General features: G+C 42.6%; 1 long non-coding RNA gene across 1 annotated transcript in view; it reads right to left on the bottom strand.

Moving 5' to 3' along the window:
• Window positions 1–20,646, bottom strand: part of LOC135295070 (uncharacterized) — a 129,548-nt gene extending 108,902 nt beyond the window's left edge. The window contains exon 1 of the long non-coding RNA XR_010357140.1: window positions 20,602–20,646. This is a non-coding gene — a long non-coding RNA (uncharacterized LOC135295070). The remainder of the gene's footprint in view (window positions 1–20,601) is intronic.
• Between the last annotated feature and the right edge of the window lie 888 nt (window positions 20,647–21,534).

Below are 21,534 nucleotides of genomic sequence, written 5' to 3'. Positions count from 1 at the left end.
AATTAATGTTATATTGCATTCATATGAACACTTTATCGTGTCCTCCTTCTGTGACTGTGCTGCTGTTTGATTCTCTCATGTAGATGAGGTTTTCTGAATTATCAATATCAGCTTTGTGCTCTTCACTGATTATTACCACTTCTCATTGATTTAAAAATAGCTTTTATAAATTATTGATGCCTCTCCCAGTACCTCCTCATCAAAAATTCTGTGTTGTTAATAAGACACAAAAGATTGGGGTTTGAGGTTTTTTGTCATTGTAGGTTAATTTATGAGCTGGTTGCGTGATATCTACTTTTCTTAATAAACATGTAGAATTTGGGTTTGCACAGAGAGGGCTGCATACAAAATTCTATTTAGAAAAAATTTGGAATTCAAGCATTCTGTAACTATAAGAAAAAACTTATCTGTTTAAAAGCAAGGGAACTCAAGTGCAAATTTCAAAGAGAACTATCACAGTTTATGTATTAGCTTTCAAAATTCAAATTGTAAATAAATTTTTACTGTACCAAAAAAATCCTTTAAGATCCCACAGAGATTGTTTTTGTTACTTTTCTAGGAAATTTTTATTATAATTTAGAAAACCCCCTAAAAACCCCTAGAGAGGAAGAATTATTGAGTAAGGGCTCACTAATAAAAATAAAGGAATTCAAGAACAAGAGATTTAAAATGATGGATAAACTGGACTTTTTTAAGGGTTTGGGTGAAGATTTAGGAAAAAAAGACAGCAAATACAAGCAGCTTAGATACAAAATTTATACTCCTAAGTACAAATAAATCCAGTTTTAACTTTCAGTTTATGATCCCAGAGAGAACTGGACACACTCATTGGAAACTTCAAGTGAGAGCACCACACCCTTTACCTATTGAAACCAGGCCAGGAAAAAAAAAAAATCAAAACCTACAGCTTATTGAGTCTTCCTTTTATTCTAAAAAATAATTAAAAAATTACCCTGAATTTGTCAAAAAGTTGATTGTTTATAGTGCATAATGTTGCACATATTCTGACACCCACAAGCCTGTTTTTCACCAAGACAAGGTAAATATACTGGGAAGAAAGCAAACTAATAAATTGTGAGGAGTTTGGCACAAGTCCCATATCTGACTCTTTGTTTTAAAAGTCGATGAGTAATTTAGGAGTGTTACAACCTTACAGAAGGAGAGAAGTGGAAAGCCACTGGAGAAGGAAAATGTCTTGCTCCTTGGATTTTTGCCATCTTTATATATACATATACATATGTATATATGCCAAAAAAAGAACACTCTGATGGGGGTTGTATATGCAATAAAACTTACTGTATATAAAAATAAAGTATGTATAAATTACAAATCATTTGTGATTTAAAACTTTATGGTATAAAGAGCTACTTTTTCAAGGTTGTGTTTTATAGCTCTGGATACTTTGATGTAATTTTTAGGAGTGGCCTAACAACCTCAGTCCTTCATACAAAATAAGATATCTATGACAATATATACATAGATTAAAAAAAAAAATCTCCAGATAAGCAGAGTAACAATTAAAAAATGATAAAATGAATGCATTTCACTTTGTGCAAATTGTCTGCTACTACTCCCATTAAGATTTAATTATGAGAGGAAAACCCCATTATTGGCATCTCTGGAAGGTGAATTTCTCTGCACTGGCAGCTTGAAAGATACTTTGGACATGCAAAATTTCTGGCTGAAACTGCAGTTAAGGCAGACAAGGACATGAACAAAATTAACAAACCCCCAGTTGTTGGTTTGGGGTTTTTTTTACATGCATACAAAGCCAAGTTTCAAACCCCAAAGTTAACAAAGCAAACATTGTCTCCCAGTGTCAGCCTGTAATGAGGTCCCTAATATTTGGTGATGGATGCTGTGATTAACAAATATCAGGGTGGTGAGTCAGCACCTGCTTTCAAGATGCTTGGAGGGCAAAAATCAGGTTTCCCAGACACCAGCAAAGCATGGCAAATCACTGCCCTCAGTTCTGGCTTTCTTAATCTTTCACCTTTCTTCCTCTGGAATTTAATATTCTCAGTTCCCACAGAAAACAGCCTTTTTTTCTTTCTTTTTTTTTTTTTCCCTTTTCTTTTTTTTGTTTTGGTTTTTTGTTTTGTTTTGTTTTGTTTTGTTTTTTGTCTTGCCCTAACTAGCTTGGAAATAGAAGAATATTTAATCAATTAACAGCTTAAAAAGTAAACAAAACTGCTTTCACTTTTGAGCTACAAATCAGTAATATGTTATTTGTAGATGCTGTAAGAAATACTATTACTTTAAAAATAATTCCCTGGATGTTTTTATTCTAACTGTGGATATTCACCCTTTATGTTTCATGTGCTAAGTCCTCTTAGTTCCAGTAATTTCCATTGACCTTACAGATTATCTACAATTGAAGATATTTATTATGGCCACTGGTTTTATCTTGTCTGCACATTGCTCTCTGAGCAAAAAATAAACATTTTAATGCAAGTTTCCCTGCTTTATTTATCATAACAATACCAATAAATAAAAATGATCTCATTTGAAACTGAAATATTTTCATTCCATTTCCAGTGAAATATAGTCTGAATATTGTTAGGCAGACCAATGCAGTAACAAAAGAAGTTATCAAAATGTATAAAAATTGCTAATTACTATCTATATTCTGCCTTTCATGTTTATTCTAAATACAGAAATACTCTGAGGGTAGTAGATTTTTAATGATAGGACAGTTGAAAGCTAAATAGAAAGCTCAGGAAAAAAAAATTCCTAAGGATCCTTATTTTTGATAGAAAAAAAGAAAAATATTTATTTTAAAACAGTCCTACAGTCACATTCTTATTCACAGCCTCTATGCACAAAATTGAAGATTTATTTACCTTTTTACACTGCAGAGGTGGAAGAAGGGAAAACTTCACCTTAACTGGCTCTGAAAACACATGCTGCTGTGCATGTGGTGCTATTATAACTTAAGTTCTTTTCTAAATCAGATAATTCTGTGATAATGTCTCCAAAAGCTATATTCACATAGGATGACAGAAAATTAATTGTAATTGCCTTACAGAATGATTTTGCAGCATTCCATATATAAATATTAAGAATAATAGCTTTTAGAAATTATACTTTTAAATGCTCTGTCTATTCTGTATATTGGGATAAATTAGTGCAAATAGAGGGGTTTTTAATCTTTTGCATTGCCTCATTAGTATAAAGTATTTAGACAAAGACACTGATTTTGGCATTTTAAAGATTTGTGGGTTTAAAAGTAGGTCATGTAAAACACAGAAAATGCCCTTTAGCAGTTTGGACTCATTAATCCCAGGGCTTTTCTTCTTTTCGTAGAAATAGCTAGAAATAATTCTACTTAATGATGGGTTTATTTATTTCTAGCTTGTATTTGAAATCTGAAGGGGTGGATGTCTGCTTCCAATCTGCATGAGGGAATAGTTTCATACAACCAGGATTTTCTGGGTGATCTTTCATCCTGCTCAGAAGGGTGAAGTCAAAATTCAAAGAGGAAGTGAAAACACATGTCAGAGGAATAAAAGAAAACTTTGCAAAAATATCAGTTTATTTTGATGAAAAGAAAATTTCTAACAGATTAAAAACTGCATCTCCAAATGTGGTATTAAAAAATGCAGGCATAAACAAGTCAAAAATAAACACTGCCACCTTAGGTTGAAAGATTTGCAAGAATGGCACCAATTTCTCCTGTGCTGCTTCATATTCTTACAAAATGGTCCAAATTAAGGCTCTTGGTCACTGAGGAAATGCTGGATCTCATAGAACTCTCCACAACACAAGAATTACCCTTGGAGCTTTGGAACTGACTCTAGGGGAGCCAGGATTTCAGCCTGGATCCCATAATTTTCTGTGACAGCATGGAAAAATGACTGCCACATTATACCAGCTGTGAGACTTACATACAATTACCTATCTTCCCTATTTATTTTTTACAACCTGTTTACTCATTTTTTAATAGAAGCAGTGATGGGGGTGGATTCTTTAAAAGATGTCAGCTGAGAAACTTTCCTGCTTCTCTCTGCCACAGCCACGCTCACTTTGCAGTCAGCTACTTGAAAAATAGACTGGCCCAGTCACTTTTTTTTTTCCCTGGTCATATCGAGTCCCTTGATTTTAATGTAATAATTTATTACTGGGATGGAAAGATTGTGACCATGATTTTTAGACAGAAGGGTAAAGGTATGAACATGAAAACCTGAAGAAGGGGCAAGATTAAAAAATTCGTGTGATCTTGTTTTACCTTCCTGCAGAATGTAAGGATGAGTTTTGTGATTTTTAATGTTGTTATGGGACCTCTCTGTGCTTACCCAGTAAATGCCTCTTTCCTCCATCCACTTCTTTTTTATCATCTCCTTCTTTAGAAAGTATCTTCTTTCTTCATTGAGCCATTAGTAGTTCCCAAAGCACATTTTCCATTTTATTTCCATTTTCAATTTTATATATTTTTTCTTCTGCCTTTGGAAGAAGAATTGTTTGGACCCTGCTCCCCACACAGGCAGGAGTTTGTCCAGCTTTAAACACCCAGGTTTGCTGAGCATAACACCAATGAAATTAAACAATAAATATTTACCAGACCCCACCTTTTCTGATATTCATATACATCAAGAAGTGTCCCTGCATCTTCTTCTGCTTCCAAAGGAAAACTTTCTGGAAGAATTCTTTAGGTGTTAATAATGTATCAGACACAAGGTCAGATTTGAGTCAGGGTAGGTTGGAGATGTGTGCCTTCGTGGCAATGTGCAATATTCTTCAATGAGAAATGTTAATAAAAATATTGTTTATTAAATTAAACTTCCACCATTTTTTAAATGTTTATTGCTATCTCATCTAAAGCTTTGCCTTGAAGACAATTTAGATCAAATAATTCCAGTCTAATTTATATGTGGCGAGTCATGAATTCATCTTTTTTTAATGGTTAGGAGCTCTTTTCCAGGTCTTCACAGAATCATCCAGCTTGGAAAAGACTTCCAAAATCCTTGAGTCCACCCACACTAAATGCCAAACCCAGTATTTCCTTGGAAACCTCCAGGCATGGGGACTCCAAACCTCCCCAGGCAGCCCCTTCCAATGCCTAACCCCCCTTGCGATAAAGAAAATCTTCCTGATGTCCAACCTTTCAAACTGGTTTCAGTTTTCAGAACAAATTATCCTAAATATTTCTGTCTTAAATTTACGAGTCTGTGAAGGTAATAAAGAGCATAAACAGCACCATATTTGAAATATATGTATATATCAGCACAACCATCTCCTGATATTCCTTAGTGAGACTTTATGAAGAGCTTCTATTGTGTCTGAAATCTCATAGATGACTCAGATTTGTTGCATCCCTATCAAGAAAAATGCTTTCACTTGAAATAATGAAATCATTGTATCTGCATGAAATGTCTAAAATATACATATTTTTGGTTTCTAAGTGTATTTCAATTGCAGATGTTGAACACTTTGGAATATAGGTTAAGCCTGTTTGTATTACCCTTCCAGGATAGAAAATAAATAAATTGAACACTCTAATTTCTTATTAGGAGACAGCTTATGAGGTACTTTAGGAATTGCATATTGATAAAGCAGATTACTTTGGCCCTAATCCCATCTCAGCCACATATTCCTCAGCCCATCCTTGAACTGAAAATTTAATTATGATTAATGAGTATGGATTAAAATTCTGCCTTGCAATGCAAGTGTAGGCCTCCCATGGAGTTCCAGGGAATCTGTGTGCTTATGTCAGAGGACAGAAATTGGCTCAGAATATTTAATAAAAATCATCTCCTTTGCCCTCTGCCTGCAGGCAGATTCCCATTTGTAACCTTAGGATCATTCATGATTAATAATGCACATGTGTCAGAAAGGAAAACTCTTTTTCTCTCTATCATGTCCCTACACACATTAATAAATATGTTTGTAATTAAAATCACATCCCTTTGCCTTCTCTTTGCCAGTAGCAGATTCTCGACACAGATCCCACTTTTATGAGCCATGACAAATATATCTGAGGTCAAAACCATCTTTCTCCAGTTTGAGAAGCCCTTTGCCACCCAGTTTTCCTTTTGACTCCTTGAAAATATTTTGACAGCAGCAATGACTCCTCTGCAATGCATCTCTCAGCCTGATTGCCACTTGATTTGAACAGGCTGCTGGAAAGCAGGAACACACCAGGCTCAGAGGTCCCTCTGCCATGTGCATCTTGAGCCCCCACACAATGCAAGAGCAGTTTAACCAGGGTAAGGGAGAAACTGGGGGGAAAATGGGTGTAATCATGATTTTTATGCCAATCTGTGTATTGGCAATTGAAAATTGATGTCATAAGTTCATGGCTTTGCAACTGATGGGTAGTTTTTCCTTGAAAGGTTCCCCTCTTCTGGCACATGTGGAACAGGTAAAATGTTGTCAGTGCTGTTGTTTCCTAGAGAAACCTTGAATTTGCAAATACTACTCCTAAAGGTCTGTACTGAAAAATAAATATAGATGGGTACCACCATAAAAATACAGAAAATACCCTATTTGGTTTGTGATTGCCCAGACACAAATGACAGTTGTACTTTGGCCTTCCTTCTGGAGACAATCACAAACCAGGATGGTTTTATGATTCTCCTGAGGCCCCCTGAGTTGCACAAATTTAAAGCAATGGCTTTGTAGGCACAGGGCCCTCCACGGGTGTGAGAAGGAGGAATGCTGATTAATGGAACCCAGGGACCAATAAACAACTCTTCAATCTAACACAGCCAAGTAAATGAAGACAGTACACATAAATCAATAACAACATTTCCATTTCATCTCCCACCAGAAATGCTCAACAGCCAATTTTTTATCAGTGAGTAAAAGTGGAGGTGGGAGGCTCTAATGTAATTCAGTTGCAGAAGCCCTCAAGAAGTGCATTCCAGAGCATTTAAAGAAAAAAAAAAAAAGGCTTGTGTCAACACTCAGATCGTGCTGATACTCAGCTGTGCTGCTTTTGAGTTGCAAGAGGGCCTCCTGTTTATCTCTGAAGTGTCTGGAGATCACGCAGTGACTTGGATTAGTTGGAAATCACATCACTATGCTACAAGAGAGATGGTATTTATAAATGGAAACATTCATAAAAGGGAAACATTTGTAAAGGTTACAAAAATGACAGTGCTGTCTTACTATGGCATGGAAAAAACAAACCAAACCAAAAGCCACAAACCAAAGCAAACAAAAACATGATACAGACAAAAAAAAAAAAAAAAAAAAAAAAGATGCCTGCACAGGATAGCAAATTGCACTTGAAATATGGAACAGATCCATGGGCTTTAGGAAGCAGGAATCCCAGTTTCAAAGAAAGCAGTGTGTTCAATAATGACCTGTCAGAAATTTCTCAAAAAGCAGAAGAGAATCCTCCTTCTAAGGAAACAGTCTAAGGAAGGTTATGAAGTGTGAGACAGAGACAGTAAGAGGTGCATTTACTTTGGAAGTGTGGGCTGTCTCCACAGGCTTCCATGGATCCAGGAGGGATCAGCCTTGGAGAAGTCTGGTTTGCTATTTATTGTTCCTCATAAACCACTTTTTGAATGAGTTATAGAATCATAGAATCAGATTGGAAAAATCACAGAATTAGGCTGGGAAGGGCCTCTAAAATCAAATCCAACCCTCTGTTTCCTTATAAAGGGAATTTTGACCTCTGACCACCAGCCTTCCACTCTGTTGGGGAAGTGGATGTGAGCACATGGCATGGGAAACTGAAATTCAGTCAGGGACTGGAAGTATAAGCCGGAGAATTACAGAAGTCAGGTAATCATTTCTGGTCTGGGACATGATGATGAGGAACAGAAAAATTCACATGTGCATTTTGCCTACAGAAAACTAGTCCTATCTGTACCTCCTAGCAGAGAAAGCCTATGTAGAAGCTGTAAGGGATTGATCACCCTTGTAGGGCATTTCAAGTCCACTTATAAATTAGAGATGCATCATTCTGTATAACTTTTTATTTCTAGGAGGTCTTAAAAGAACATACAGATTTTCTGAGCCCTCATTATATAGGATTCTGCAAACCTATCTATCACCCTAACTACCCAATACAGGTGGACATTAAAAAGAAATTATAAGTTCCTAGGTCTGTAAAACAGTATTCATGGGCATTTTGGAGGTCTCAAAGGAATTTATTGGAGTTGACATTTGGCCTGGTATAGCCAGGCCAGTGCATTTGGAAGAGTTCCTGCTGGCTGTCACATACCATAGTGCTGCTCTCAGCTGAAAGCTCAGCACTATTCAAATGCATTTTGGGTGCTTGAACTTGTAAAGATTTACAATATTCATAATAATGATCACATAAAGTAACAAGAAAAAAGACAATTACTACCTTTAAAAAATGGAAGCCTATTCTATAAAGTTCCTTTTTTTGTTTCCTAAGAAGAAAGTTACTTTTATATTCTATTTAGTAACAATATTAAACATTCCAATGATGTTGAGAGCAGAAACCAAATATGACAAGCCCTATTTACTATGCAAGCAGCACAATCTCCAAGGAAAGAACCTTCTCACATTAAATTATTTGGTTCCAGTTCCAGGGAGCTGAAATTTTATTACTGCATTCCTTAAAAACAACATGAGCCTTGTAACAATAATTAATGATTACAATCAAGGTCAAGATAGGTGACATTTCCCATGACCTGCCCTGAAATCTTAGGCTTTTCTTCTATCAGGTTATCCCTGGACTTCGCATTTGTCAGACCAGGCTTCAAGTTTTCATGGTTGAGGGGTTTCTTGGGGGCATGATGTGAGTTTGTTATTTTGTTTACTTGGTTTTTAATCAGATATTTTTCCTCTGTGCCCTCCTAGGGAAAGTACAATATCTTAAGGTGTGGGAAATACACACGCATCATATGTTGTGGGCTACCAAACAGATACTTCACAAAATTCTATTGGTTTTATTACCTCAAAGCCAATCTCTTGATCAGGTCTCAAGCCATTAATAATTAGCAGTATTAGCTTGGCCATCTAATTGTACCAAAGAAGCTTCTGATGAGAAGCCTCTACTTTTAAATAAAATTGTAAATGCACACTTCAAGGACATTTTAAGCTTCAGGAATGTCTGTTTAATTTATGAGACCTGAGGGTCTTCTACAACCTCACTCTTTCCATTCTGTCCTTCAGGAGCCCCTCACCATTACCTGAAAGAGGCACCTGCTAGAAATGAAAATAAAGGACAAAAATAATCACTGGTGGTTTCTTCAAATTATTGATTGCAGCTGCAGCAACTTAACACATATAATCACCTAATTCCTGCAGCAAATTGTCTTTATGCTCAACACCTGTATCTGCAAGGTTATTTTTGTTCTAGTGCAAAGTGCTCTGGTTCAGATTCTTCCTACTGGGGAACTTCTTAGTGTCTTAGGTAAAGGGTTCTTGTCTCAAGTCCCAAAAAAGGCACTTCCTAATCACCACGCTCACCTCTCTTTTGCAAGACTAACACCTAAAACCTTGCTTTTGCATTTAGTTCCACTTCTAGATACAAGCAGAAAGGATTACTATTCCTTACACACTGCAGAATAAATGTATGGGGGGAAAAAAGCAGGGGGAGATGTGCAGGGTGAAGAAGAACAGTCTCAAGGTGTGTGTACATCCAAGGGAAAACAATTTCCAACATTTAGCCACTTGCTCTTAAATGATAAAAAATCAGTAAGAGTTACACTGTCAAAACCAAAAATGTAGCAAACAAAGGACATTATTTAGTTGTTGATGAAACTATTTCATAAAGAGTTCACACATCTCTGCAGGTTTTTAATGCACACTGCATGCTGCTGTTGATGCATTTTAGGATAATGACATCATATAATTCTTGTCATTCAAGCTTCAATTTAGTAAATATAGACTTTTCTCAGTACTTGGGAATATCCTAAAATTCAAATCTGAGCTCAAACTTAAGCACCACTATGAGTTAACCCCATTGGAAAAAGAACAGTGCACAGAAGGAGAAAGATAAGTATCACAGGAATTAAAGTTTTTGATGATTTTTTATTACACTTCATACAAAGCAGATATGAATGTGAGAGCTCTTGGTTCTCTTGCTTCTTCAGTGATGCTTTCATGATCAGGTGCAAGATTAGAAGGGAATACCATGGAAGATAGGATATTACTCCATTGAAGATAACACATTTACCAAGATTATTGAAGTTTAGTTCATTGTGTCTTGAGTTAATGGAGTTCCCTGAGGTAACTGGAGAGAAGATAATGGGATTGATGGGTGCTGAGTGTTTTATAAAGGACAAGAGGCTAAATCTATAATACATTCATTAATTTCTCCCCAATATAGTGCTCCACTACGAGAGTCTCCAAACTATGAGGTGTTGGTTCACTCCCACCCTCCTCCAACCACAGCAGCCATCACCTTCTGTTAATTACAGTGAATTACAGTAGCATTGGGGTGTCCTGCCTTTTACATGCCGCAAAGAAAGCTGCACCAGCTCCAAGAGCTCAGGTTTGGGCATGAATCAACCATGGCTCTTCCACAGCTTCTTTTGGTGAATTTTTGTATGCGTTTATGTATATATTTATGTATATATTTATGTATTTGCAAGACTTGTTACATGTGAGGGGGAAAAGAGAAAAGGCTGAGCAAAAGCTTTATTTGAAGGGATCAGGAAGGCACCTTAGTTAGTAAACAGGGTTAAAAAGGAACTTGGATAAAATAAGGATTAAGGATTTCTTGCACTGCTGTAAACACTACTTGCACACTAACTCGAAAGACATGGCTCTCATTAGTCCCAGCAAAACACAAGATAAAAAAGAAAGAAAAAATATATACCATAAAGCAGAGAGTGATTTTAACCAGCGACACCAAGTATGCACTGAGTCAGTACAATCCTAATGTGAGTGAAAATGTTCTAAGTGGCTGCTGTTGACACTAAATTTCCCTGCTGCTGCTGGTTTATCTCTCCATGCCTGATGATGTAAAGGCTTTTCAAGTGCAAAACACTTTAAAATACTTTTATACAGCTACATTATATTAAAATCTCTGAAGTTGCCTAAAAAGTGTATGCCAAATCCCCTTCTTCCCAGTTAATTTTGTGCTTATTTAACATGTTTCAATTAAAATCCTGAAAGGGAACAGTTCCTCTATACTGAGCAGATTCCCATTTATTTTTATCCAAAGAGCACACCTGGAATATATCACTCACTGCTGCTTTTCTACTGCTGTGCAGGGCACTTAGATAACAAAGCCACAGTGGGAGAACCAGCTGAGATACAAACTTGAGTGCAACTTTAAATTGAACCTGGAAAAGAGACCATTGCTGGGAAGCATGAAAGACCTGACAGATCCAAAATCAAAAAGGAGCTCAAAACTACACATAGGGAGTGGTTTTCTTTCCATAATTTTCTTAATATTTTTAAAAGCTGTGTGGTACTCCACAATGGAAGAGGAATTATGTTACAGTTTCAGATGAGGTGTGTTGAAAGAGCCAGGGCTGATGCAGTTTGCAGCCTTGGAGTTTGCCTTCTTCTTCAAAGCTCTGTGCCAGCGCCAGGCTCCAGGGCTGAGGGAGAAGCAGGAGTGTTCCCTGTGTACGTGACCCTGTTTACGTGCAGCCCTCCAGGATCTGCTACAGGCACTGGAAATGTGCTCAATCTTTAGCAAACCCAGGCAGAGATTCCAGTGGCCAGATAGCAGCTCTGTTTATCAGCCTGTAAACAAAATTCACTGATAAAATTGGCCTTTTCTTCTTTTCCATAAATCTCCCCTCTGGATTTTTTTCTTTTTCCTAACAACTGTCACAATGCTGATGAAAAACAATCTCTTTGCCTTTTTGAACCTGGTGTCTCTTATGACAGCAATCTTTTATAAAACCAAAGAAAGCAGAAGAGCTGTGCTTTAAGGGGATGGCTTCGTAGATTTTTAGGGTTTCTTTTTAATAAAACCAAATAATTCCAGATGAAATAAGCAATGAAAAACTTTTGCACTTAATAGCTGAAACAGTTGCCTTATAAATAGGTCTGGAAGCAGCCTGAATTATTTCAGGGCAGTTAAGTGGACTGTACCCAGCTGCAAGTTTAAGATCCAAAATAATACTGCTGATACTGGATTTTTAGATTGCCTTAGTTTGTAAAAAGATGACATCAGCTGAAGACTTACTGGGATTTCTGGGTGTTGAAGGGTAGTTTATCTACATTTTTCAAATACACTGAAGCAGAGCATATTTCAGTGGGTACAGCACAAGGAATGATTAACCAAGTTCTAATTGCTAATGTTGGAAATGTGATTTCTTTTCTTCACAACATTTGAAAACTTGGATTCACCTCCACCCACTTTCATTTTGCATAAAATCCACTTTTAAAAGAACAAATTATCAAGTAAAATCAAAGCACACGAAGAACTGTGAGAGCTGCTTTTCATATTTATAATTCTTCTTTTTTTCTGTTTTACCTGTCCTGTCACTCCCATTCCATAAGCAACCATCAAAAACCCTGATTTAATGCTTCTTTAACACAGTGAAACCCAGGGAAACGCAGATGTCCCTAGAGAGCAACTCAGTGAGCACTGAAATGGACTGGGGAAGGGTGGAAAGGAGAGTTATTGTTATTTTTATTTGAATTCCATTCCCAGCTAGCAAGAGAGAATCTAATGAGTTCACACCAGGCATCCTCCCATTGCAGATTAATCTCCATTATGGAGCACAGCCCATAATGGGGCATAATTGTGGCCCATCACATCCAAATTATTTTTTCAATATCAGAACTCTCTGGATGCTTCAGAAAAAGGGAGAAAAAAGTGACCAATCACAGAAATGCCTCAGGACATTACCAGAAAATAGTGAATGGTAGATAAATGTACATTATGCACATGCCCAAAATTTCACAGCAAAATCCATTCTCTGTAGTGTTTTCCTGCACTGGAAAATGGTCTCTTCAGAGCAATATTGAAAAGTATAGAAATAATGTTAAATATGTTTTATTTCCCCTTAATGTCTGTAGTAAGTCTCCATGTGCAGTATTCTTTCTCCATCAATGTGTATTCTATGCACACAAAGACAGACTTCATTAAGGGTTTGTCAGCCCATTCTCCTAAAGACATTCCCAGGAATATCAGAGGGACAGGCAGTGATAAGGGTGTGTGACCAGATGTGAGATCAGTAGAAAATTCTGGTAGTAAAAACCCGTAGTAAATACAGTCCTGTTGGACCCTTTGACGTGAGTGATGACAAATGTGTAAATATTTTATCATGACCATTGAGTTTGGTGAATAACTGGTGAAAAAATACCTGTATGTAGAACAAAAAATTTACAGTAATCTAGAGAGCCAAATTTTCACTGAAATTAAAGCGATTTGGGGAGAGCTGATGACATCAGCCACAGCCAAAGACACTGTTTCCAAGCAAGGGGCTAGGTCTACTTCAGTACCTTAACAGAGTAAGTGGCGTAATTTGGTTTCAAAAATCAGCAATATTTCAAAAGGGACATGAATAAACAGTAGTGAACACTGAAAGCAGGAGAACCACCTACCACAGAATCATTAAGGTAGAAAAAGACCTCCAAGATCGTGTCCAACCTTTGACCAGACAGCACCACATCAACTAAACCAGAGTGCTGAGTGCCACATTCAGTGGTTTCTTACCTTCCAAGGAAGTGACTCAACCACGCCCCTGGACAGCCCCCTCCGATGCTTGACCACCCTTTCAGTGAAGAAAATCTCCCTCATGTCCAACCTAAACCTCCCCTGGTGCAGCTTGAGGGGTCAAAGATTGCATTCACAGACGTTGGAAGAGATTTAACAGAACATGAGAACCACATGGCAGACAGAATTCTGAATTTGATAGGTAGTGTTTTACATGTGCATTTGCTTGGCCAACCTATCTTTTTCTATACAATGTTCTAAATTCTCATTGCCCAGTGTTGCACAATTTTTACAGTTGCACAATTTTCAACAATATTTTGCCATCATAATTCTTTGGACAGATAAAGAGTAGGAAACACAACAGAGTAACTTGGTTTTCCTGCTCTTTCATTACCCTTGAACAATGGGGGAAAATTGCCCAGAAACGTACATTTCAGTGATAGGTGTGGTGGTCCCTGAGAGGAAAAATGGAAGCACAGAAGCATTTCCAGTTCTGTAAATCACCCTGAGAGAAGCAGATGGAACCATGTCCTCCCTCTGATAAAAATATTATCTCCATGGTCAGGGCATTTCAGGACAGCTGCTGGAACATCTGATGAGGTGTTTACAAGGAAAATTAGAGGCACCTTGCATTGCTGTGATGGCCCTGAGCACTTACCCAGATCTAGGAACATTTATTTGGCAGGAATTTGTCCATAAGTGATAAAAGGGAAAATTCTGATCTTATCCCATGGTGGGAGGCCCAGCAGATATCCAGGATAAAAGCTCAAATAATGATGGAATTTTTGTCCATGGAATTCTCTGTAAACTACTCTGAAATAATGGACAAGAGTTGACACAGATCCTTGGAAAGCATCAGTCTGAGAAATCAAATTTGTAACTTATGTTTCCAGCTAGAAAGGGATCAAAACCCATGTTAGACGGGGGAGAGGGGAAGAGAATAGCTTGAAAAAACCTTAAAAAATTAAAATTAAGCTCCGTTTATAGGAGATAATTCTGTAACTATGCTTGGTCAAGGAGAAATAATTCTGAATAATTTTGAACACCCCAATGGAGAATTCAGCTGCCAAAATATTTTCTTCTTTTCCTGCCCAAACCACTGTTTTTCTTTTGGTGCCACTGAAGCAAGAAAGAACTGGGGTGGGTAGACCCATTCAGTATCTTAACCTTGTACATCAGGCCAGGAAATGCAAGGGTCTAAAATGAAACAAATTAATTTTGCTCCCTCTGTTTCCCTTTTCATTTCAAGACTAATATTTTAAATGTTGCCAACTGGACATAGTTACCCTTGCAAAAATTTGACCCAAAGGCAAAGGTTTGACCCAAATTCCAATTCAGTTTCCAAAGGACATTAAAACTACCACAAACCAGAGCAGAATCCACTCTAAAAGGCTCATGCAATTCAGCATGACTTTTCTTGTCTTTTCTGCCAGATTTATAAATAAAGAAGGAAAGAGAGGCCCAGATTTTCTAGATGAAAACCAGAACCTACTTGGATTTCTGTACTGTAAGGTCAGCCCCCAACAGTGCTCATAAAGATTAATTAATTAATTAATCAAGATAGCTAAATCTTTTTAAGGAGGAAACATGTCAAAGATTTTAGAAGGCTTAAAAGTAAGAAAAATTCCTAAGCGTGAAAGAGTTAATGGGATTTCTCAGCCCATCAGTGCAAAAAATGTCTTCTTGTGGAGGAAATCAGAGGTGGGGTGCTGCTGCCCTTGAGTATCACTGAGTGACTCCACCTCAGGAAGCTTTATCTGGGCTGCTTTGGGCCATCCCACTTCCGACTGCTGCTTCTCCTGCAGCCTCCCATCCTTTCCCTGCTGTTTTATGTGGAACTCAGCAGCTCTGGCACTTTCTGTGTTTAACTCTCCCCACAGAGACCAGCAGAGAGTGAAGTAAACACTGTGCTCTTGTTTGCAGTGCACAGGAAAGCCAGGGAAAGGCTCCAGTCCTGGCATCCTTCAGGGAGGCTGCTGTGTGCCAAGCTGAGAGCACAAAGACACTCCAGCAAATATGGCTTTGGTAGTGCCTGAAACTTCCCTCATTTTGGGAGAGACTCCAGCTATTAGAGCTCTGCTAAGGAGCATCTCTCCAGCTTTACCCCTGCAATTACCATGTTTGCAGTTTGCCAGCTGGTTTTAAGGTGAAAAAACTGGCCTGAAGGAAGGCTGTGGCGGCTGGAAGCAAACTGGGGCAGGCCTTAGCCTATACCTAAGTACCAGGGTTAGGAGATGCCAGGAGGCTGAAGGTAGTATTCAGTTTTCTTCTCCCACTTCACATTTTGTACCACATGGATTTCGACTGGATCTACCCAAACAGTTTTTTCACCTAGTTGCAGCCCACTGCTCCTCAGACAAATTCCAACCAACCTCCACATGATATAGAAACAGGTTTGGTTTTATACCAGTACTGCCACTCCTCACTTAGCTTGTGACATGGCACGAACACAACTACAAACCTAACCATCAGCACAGAGAGGTCACAGGTGTGTTGTTTTCTTTTTGGCTTTTCTTGGATCTTACAAGTGGCCTCTAGGATGAAGATGCAGTTTGAATAAGAGAAGTCTGGGTGTGTTATGGAATGCACTTAAACTTGGGAACACTCTTTTTTCATTGTATACTGCCAGTAACTCTAATGCTTTTTGCTGCTTGTCTTATAGCACTGAAATCCTGGGAAAACAAAGCAATTTATATTAGCAATTTCTGAAGCTAATGCAATTTTCTGAAGCAATAACGTCATTATTTTCATGATGCACGCACAAATCATTCCCCTACACACTCCATGTTTCAAACTGAAATTTAACATATGCAAATGTTTGGTGCTGTGTTACTTTGAATTATGCTTCTGTGTCCACCGTGCAAAAAGGCTTTTATTTATATCTGCTGTGCTATCTCAGACTACACACATGATGAGAGCAAATATCTCCAACTTCCGAGAGTTTGCCAAAAAGATCTTAATTCTTGAGAAAATTAGTGGGCAGTTCTTATTAAATCCTATTGATCTAAAATTCTCTAATAATTCATTTGCCCAGTCACACCTGCAAGGCAACTGTAAATCAAAAAAATTGGTGGCCTGGGAATTCAACTCTAGGTCCAAGCTCAGGGGGAAAAACACCTGAATGTATTCCAAGTGAAATCTTCCAGATCCGTGGCACAACAAATGTTAAGAAGCCACCTTAGTTTTCCACTCTGTTCTGCTCAAAGTGTGTTGTGGAAAACTTGCCATGCACCGATAGATGTGAAAAACAACACCACTTCTTTAAATAATGCAGCACAGATACTAGTGCACCGAACTGAATATGTCATGCCAAAGATGACAAAAAACACAGGTATTTAGGTTTAGCACTTTTAATTTAGGAACAAAAATAGGCATTGTTGTAAGGAACTGGGCTTACTTTATTTCCGACTTAAATGATCCAGGTTTGAAATGTAATCAGAGCACTTCTGTGTTAAAAAAGAAAAAGTGTTCACACAGTGCTGTACCCATCAAAAGACAGTATCCAAAAAGAAAAGAAATTAATCTGAAAAAGGAGAGAGCAAACGAGAGGAGGAAGACTTATTTTATTTAGAGCAGAGTGCACTTGTGTCTGCCTTTAAACAGCTTAACTTTGAGCCAACCTTAAACACCACTGCATTTACTTTTCCATTGTCTCTAGTCCCAATCTTCAATTCTATTTGGCAGTCAGGGCACCTCACCAGCAAGAGGAGGAGAGCTCAGCACAGTCTCAGTGTCTGACCTTGAGAATTCACACCTACACCTCTCAGACCGTGACCTACTGGAAAAAAAACCTGCTGAATCTTGAATACAGCATTTGTAAAAGGACGAGAAAACCAAACACACAAGCAGGAGGAGGAGAGTTTTCTGCATAAACAAACCAGGAATTTGATGCCACAAGATAACAGAAATCAATGAGACAAAGCCCTACACAGTGAAACAACTCAGATTTAATCATGTGAAAGAAGAAGTTGCTGTCTTGATGCAGGCTGAAAGAAAAGAGAGTATAAGTAATTTTCTGCTTCCTTTAAATTTTATCCTGAAACTTCAATGCTGTGCGTTTGCAAACTGGATTTTGGTGCATCAAATTTTTATTTAGAAACTGGGAAGTCCTGTAAATGTCCAAGAAGAAATGATATCTTCTCTCTTGCTCATTAACATATCCCTCCAAACCTGGAAATTATAACTGGAAAGACTGGTGTGATCCTTGAATATTAACAGCAGAAACGACGAACACATAAGACAATTCCTCTGTTTATTTCTCCAAGAGTATTGAATTATTAGACAAGCTTTAAGAACGGCTCCAAGAGACACAACCAAAGCCAAAGACCTGCTCTGTTCAAATATTTCAGCCAAAGTCCTTACACAGTGCAGGTAATCAACACAGAGAGGTTAAGTAAAAGAAAAAATTAAACTCAAGACATTCCGACAAACATACCTTGTTCTTGGACGAATTCTGCCAATGCACGACGACACACTCAGGCCTGAGAAACTCCAGACCCTGTGCCTGAAGGGAACCGCCACCCAACCGCCCCACAGGGACATCCTCAAGCAGCCACCCACAGATCCCCTGGCTGCCCAAAAGTCCCCAACGTCAGCTCAAAGCTGCTGCTCTCACCTGGCTGTTCCACTCCTGAGCTCAAAGAAGCCAGTGCCGAAGCTCGCTCTTGCCTCGACGCTCCACTCTTGAGCTCGAAGACGCCGCTCCTGCGGCTCGCTCTTGCCTCGACGCTCCACTCTTGAGCTCGAAGACGCCGCTCCTGCGGCTCGCTCTTGCCTCGACGCTCCACTCTTGAGCTCGACGCCGCCGCTCCTGCGGCTCGCTCTTGCCTCGACGCTCCACTCTTGAGCTCGACGCCGTCGCTCCTGCAGCTCACTCTTGCCTTGCCGTCCCAGGCCTTCTGCAAACGTTGACGAGGACACAATCAGGCCTGGGGGGCTCCAGCTCCCAAAGGGAACCGCGGCCCAACAGCCGCACAGGGAGATCCTCCCGCCACCACCCAAACATCCCCACCCCAGCTCCCCAAAAGCCTCCAACCTCAGCCGGACTCACCGTCGCCGCGTCCGGCGCAGTCCCACGCCGCGCTGGGAGCCGGGCCCTCTGGGCAAATGAAGCTGGGCATGCAAGGCAGCGGCCAAGAGGCTGCACCCCTGCTTACAGGAGGCTCAAGCCGCTGCCTGCACTGCAAAGTGCCCGGGACTCCAGAGCGCTGGCCCCGACTTACAGGGCGGCTCTGGCCCCCAAGGCCTGTGGAGGCTCCTTGTCTCCAGTTCCGGGGCGCTCCCCACTAACGGGGCGGGCGCCCCAGGCAGGCTGCCAGCTGAAGGGAGCACAGAGGCTCCCAGACCCGCAGCCTGCTTACAGGCCGGTCCACACCCAGGGAGCCACAGAGCTCGGCCTTTCCCCAAGGCAACAGGAACCGGACTCTAGAGTCAGGCAGTGGAGCCCACGGCCTAAAGCCGAGGGGCCCCAGGGGCCGCGAGCCCAGCCCCGAGGACGGGGAGGGCACACGCCCGGCCCCGTGACTCCTGGCCCCACGCCTCCGAAAGGCCGGGGCCAGGGATACCCGCCTGGTTACAGGGGGTCCCTCCAACCGCCCGCCGAGGCCAGGGGACGCACACAACCCCACTTACGGGGCCGCCCCCTGCTGCCCGGCACCCCCCAACAAGCACTACGGAGCACGGGCTCCGGCCTGCGCCCCACTTAGGGACAGGCCGGAGCCCGGCCGCAGCGCGGCACGGCAACACAGCCGTCTGCAGGAGCCCCGGGAGCCTCCTCAACAAGGCCCGCCAGGGATGTGGTGCCAGCCCACAGCAAAGGCAAAGGCGGGACCACCGTGCCCTGCGGCACAGCACTTCTTCTGCCTGCCCCCTGGCAAGGGCCCGGGAGCGCTGGTTCCTGTCACCTGGCTAAAGGAGCCTCCCCAGCCCTGCTTACAGGGACCTGGGAGGGGCTGCTCCTGGGGACAAAGGGCGCCGCAAGGTCCTGACACGAGCCCCGAGTACAGGGCTCGCACGCTGGCAGCTCACCAGCACGACCCGCAGCGTGGGCGCACGCCCAGGCCCTGGCTACAGGCGGGTCACGCTGCCCACGCTGCCGCTAAGCGGCTTGGTGCCGTCCTCAGAAAGCAGGGGCAAGGCCGGACGCTTTCTCCACCCGTGCATTTTGGGCACCCGCCGCTGGCTGCACAGAGCTCCTCTTTCCCTCCTGGGAAGTCTAAGCTACACTGCTCTATTTCTAAAGGGGGGGCTAAAGCACAAGCACACTTCCTCACTCACACCAACACAGGGGAGGGGAAGACAGGGGAGGGGAAGACAGTCCCAGAAGAGGGAGCAAGTTCTGTGCAGCCAGCCTCCTCTAGGGAGCCATTCCTAATGCAGAGCGGGAGAGGAAAGCATCAGACCTGCCCGTGCACTGAGAGGAGGCCACAGGGGCTGAGGCGCTTCAGGCCTGGGACAAGGTTTGTGACACGCCCCGAGTACAGGGGGTCACGCTGGCCAGGGGCCAGCAGCAGGCAGAAAGCTGCCGGGGCTGGGGAAAAGCCCTGCCCTGCTTACAGGGGGGCTGGGCTGGGGGCCGGGAGAGCTCTGTTTCCCCCCTCAGGTGCGGAGACAGGGGCTCTCACCCTCCCTACAGGGTTGCCCCTCTCTCCGGGCAGCCAAAGGAGCGCAAAGGCAAAAGGCCAAGTGCAGCAAAGACCCAGCCCTGCAGGCAGGGAGGTCGCCCAGCGCAAAGCCGGCCGCGGCACCCTGAAGGTGCCCTGGCGCGGAGAAGCCCTTTGCCCAGAGGGCCCTTCGTGCTCCTCTGCAGCTCCATGCCCGCTCTTGACTCGCCGTTCCACACTTGATCTCGAAGACGCTGCCGCTCTTGCCTCGTCGTCCCACGGCTTCTGCCAATGCACGATGACACACTCAGGCCTGAGAAACTCCAGACCCTGTGCCTGAAGGGAACCGCCACCCAACCGCCCCACAGGGACATCCTCAAGCAGCCACCCACAGATCCCCTGGCTGCCCAAAAGTCCCCAACGTCAGCTCAAAGCTGCTGCTCTCACCTGGCTGTTCCACTCCTGAGCTCGAAGAAGCCAGTGCCGAAGCTCGCTCTTGCCTCGACGCTCCACTCTTGAGCTCGAAGACGCCGCTCCTGCGGTTCGCTCTTGCCTCGACGCTCCACTCTTGAGCTCGACGCCGCCGCTCCTGACGCTCACTCTTGCCTTGCCGTCCCAGGCCTTCTGCAAACGTTGACGAGGACACAATCAGGCCTGGGGGGCTCCAGCTCCCAAAGGGAACCGCGGCCCAACAGCCGCACAGGGAGATCCTCCCGCCACCACCCAAACATCCCCACCCCAGCTCCCCAAAAGCCTCCAACCTCAGCCGGACTCACCGTCGCCGCGTCCGGCGCAGTCCCACGCCGCGCTGGGAGCCGGGCCCTCTGGGCAAATGAAGCTGGGCATGCAAGGCAGCGGCCAAGAGGCTGCACCCCTGCTTACAGGAGGCTCAAGCCGCTGCCTGCACTGCAAAGTGCCCGGGACTCCAGAGCGCTGGCCCCGACTTACAGGGCGGCTCTGGCCCCCAAGGCCTGTGGAGGCTCCTTGTCTCCAGTTCCGGGGCGCTCCCCACTAACGGGGCGGGCGCCCCAGGCAGGCTGCCAGCTGAAGGGAGCACAGAGGCTCCCAGACCCGCAGCCTGCTTACAGGCCGGTCCACACCCAGGGCAGGGAGCCACAGAGCTCGGCCTTTCCCCAAGGCAACAGGAACCGGACTCTAGAGTCAGGCAGTGGAGCCCACGGCCTAAAGCCGAGGGGCCCCAGGGGCCGCGAGCCCAGCCCCGAGGACGGGGAGGGCACACGCCCGGCCCCATGACTCCTGGCCCCACGCCTCCGAAAGGCCGGGGCCAGGGATACCCGCCTGGTTACAGGGGGTCCCTCCAACCGCCCGCCGAGGCCAGGGGACGCACACAACCCCACTTACGGGGCCGCCCCCTGCTGC

Source organism: Passer domesticus, chromosome 2 (assembly GCF_036417665.1).
Source record: "Passer domesticus isolate bPasDom1 chromosome 2, bPasDom1.hap1, whole genome shotgun sequence".
NCBI classification, from domain to species: domain Eukaryota; kingdom Metazoa; phylum Chordata; class Aves; order Passeriformes; family Passeridae; genus Passer; species Passer domesticus.
This window is presented reverse-complemented; position numbering and strand designations above follow the sequence as displayed.